The sequence below is a fragment of the Balaenoptera musculus genome, chromosome 5, assembly GCF_009873245.2.
Source record: "Balaenoptera musculus isolate JJ_BM4_2016_0621 chromosome 5, mBalMus1.pri.v3, whole genome shotgun sequence".
Classification (NCBI taxonomy): Eukaryota; Metazoa; Chordata; class Mammalia; order Artiodactyla; family Balaenopteridae; genus Balaenoptera; species Balaenoptera musculus.
The window spans coordinates 130,432,749-130,435,597 of NC_045789.1; the positions used below are offsets into that span (position 1 = coordinate 130,432,749).

Genomic DNA, 2,849 nt, shown 5'->3' on the forward strand with positions numbered 1-2,849 from the left:
TCCTTTATGCTTTTGATGTCATTTGAATTCAGAAGAGCAGTTATGAATATTCTAGCACGTGTTTTGGTTTTGTTTATTTGGTGAACATACGTACATAATTCTGTTAGGATTATACCTAGGAGCTGAATTTACTGGGCTACAGGTTAGGCATATTCTGCCTGAGTAGATACCTTAAAAACATTTCCTAAAAGAGTTGTACAAATTTACAATCTCACCAACAGTTTATATGGGTTCTAATTGCTTTGTATGTCAGCAACATTTGGTATTTTTCACTTTTTTCATTTTAGCCATTTTGGTGTGGTGAGTTGTATCAGATATGGTTTTTTTTTTTTTTTTTTTTGCTTCTGAAAGGTATTTGTTTTTTTAAATCTAAAAACCAGAAAATGTAGAAGTTGAAGGGGAAGAGTAAAACACTGATAACAGATTTGAATTTTCCTCTTCCCAAATATCTAAAACATCACATACACCACTGTTTTCGGTGTAGCTTGTGAAACCCCAAAATTCTGGCTTTTCTTCACTGGTTTGAAATAAGTCCAGTAGAGATTGTACTGATGAGCTACAAATTCTGTTTTCTTCTTGTGTAGTAAGAAATTCAGTTCTTTTCTTATCTAACTCCACATTTGGTTCCAGATTTTCTTTTTTATTTCTTCCTAATAGTATTTTCACTTTCCGATGGATTTTACCAGAAGGTAAACTATCCATATTCTTGATGTCACATGGGTTGGGTTCCTCAGGAGGGCTTTGGGATGGAGCCTTTGCCTGAATTGTTAGGTGCTCCTGTGAACTGTTTATTGCTAACAGATCAGAATCATGATGAAATACTGAATGAAGGTCCTTTTCCTTCATATCCTTTGCTGGAAAAAGCACAGTATCTGACTTTTGTTTTGGCTGAGATGCACTATTATCCGTACTGAAATGAGAAACTTGTACAGATGCCTGTTGTCTACGTGGACAGTGATCCACCCTTACTTCTCAGTCATTTTCATTTATAATTAATTTATGTTCAGGAACATCAAGAATGCATTCCTGTTTATTTTTATGTGGAGATAGAGATATAAAATTTAGAGATATAAAATTTTCTTTTATGTCATTTTCAGCTGGATTTAACATGGAACATTTATTAGATGTTTTATCATCATGTCCTCTTAATTCACTTGAAGGGTGTGGGATGTGTTCTGAAGTAGACATAAACTTTTGTTCAGGTTCCTAGGTTTCTTTATACAGGAAACCGTGCTCCATCACCTGTACATTTTCCCTGGAGTTTTTCTGAGAAATATGTTGTAATTCCATCTTTTCTTTAGGTTCAGACTTTTTCAAGACATTTGCAGTAAGAGGAGAAAGGGATCCAACATTGTATTTTATTCTTTTATTTTTAGGCATGTCTCTTTCATAGTCCACAAAGTCAAAAACTAACTTAGATACAGTGTCATCAACAACTTGATAGTGATTACTCTGTGCAAAGTTTCTGTGTTGCTCACTTAGAAGATGGGTATCGAGATCTTCGTATTTCTGCAAGCAACATTCACAATATCCCTTTTTTTTCTTCTCTTTTAACTGGAGTTGAACTGGGATTCCACCACATTTATCACCATCTGTTTGGATCCTTAGTTTAACCTGAGTTTGCTTTTGGGTGGCAGATGGCTTATCTACATCAAATGGGCTGGAGGGCTTCTGAACAGAATAGTTTATAAAAGGCATACTGGTCAGCTGAAGATAAAATGGCCTATAAAGCTGGCTTATATCTTCCACCTTTACAAAAGGCTTTTTGAGTCTACCTGTTCTTGCTTTGTGTGTGCCAATACTTACTCTTTCCCCCCATCTCTTACAGAAGTACTTGATGTCTTGAGTAAATACAATTCTCTTTTCTTTTGTTCAATGTAGTATCTAATGTCATCAATATGAAGAATTTTTACTCCCCATGATAAGGCGTTTGATAATATACTGTTTGAAGGAATAAAATCATGGTCCTTGACAGCTTTTTCAACTAATAATTTTCCTCTGCTCAAACACACTGTATCTGGAGCCTTAAATGAACTTCCATCATGGCTGGGATGAGGTGATGTGGTTTCTGCAGTATATGAAGATTCTGGACTTGGTACAGGAGAAATTCGTCCCAAGGTTTGTGCAAATTTAGCTTCCTTTTTATTTGAAATAAGATAACTGATATCTTTGCTGAGAAATTCTTCAACGCGCCCTCCCAGATCCTTAATGTCCTTTTGCAGTTTTTCAGATATGGTGACAGAAGGTAAGTCAATGTAAAATACTTTACCCCAGAGTGGTTTATATTTGGATTTTTCTGGTTTGTTATCAGTTTTTCAGAGATTTCAAAGACGGTCTTTTTTTTCATTTTTGACTTGGATTCCACCCTGGAAATGTCCTCTGCTGTGGATCCTCATGGCTCTGGAGTTCATGGCAGCCGCCTGGCACCTACATGCTGGGTCCGGAGAGGGTGTCGCGCCAGGCGGCCGCGGAAACATGGCTCCTCGAGGCCCGTTGACCGGCTGGTAGCCTCTCCCCTTCAGCGGGCCACCACACCCACGCAGTAGAGATGCCGCGTTTGCCCGCCGGGTTTCGGGGGGCGGAATTCGGCCCCAGGGCGCCAAGGAGGAAGTGGCAAAGCACAAACGAGTGGGCTGCGGCGGTTGAAGATTTGAAAACGCGTCACACGGCCGCGGCGCCGATACGCGCGCCGCGCCCCGTCTCACGCCGCGCGCCCCGCCCCCTCTCACGCCGCGCGCCCCGCCCCCTCTCACGCCGCGCGCCCCGCCTCGCGCTCTCCTCCACGTGCTCGCGTAGCGTGCCCAGCCCCTTGGTGCCCGCCTCCTCGCGCTGCGCATCCGGCCCCTCGC

The 2,849-nt window shown here is 41.3% G+C and overlaps 1 pseudogene; it reads right to left on the reverse strand.

The window, feature by feature from the left end:
* Positions 1 to 369: 369 nt before the first annotated feature.
* Positions 370 to 2,411, reverse strand: LOC118895872 (annotated as a pseudogene).
* Positions 2,412 to 2,849: the final 438 nt, after the last annotated feature.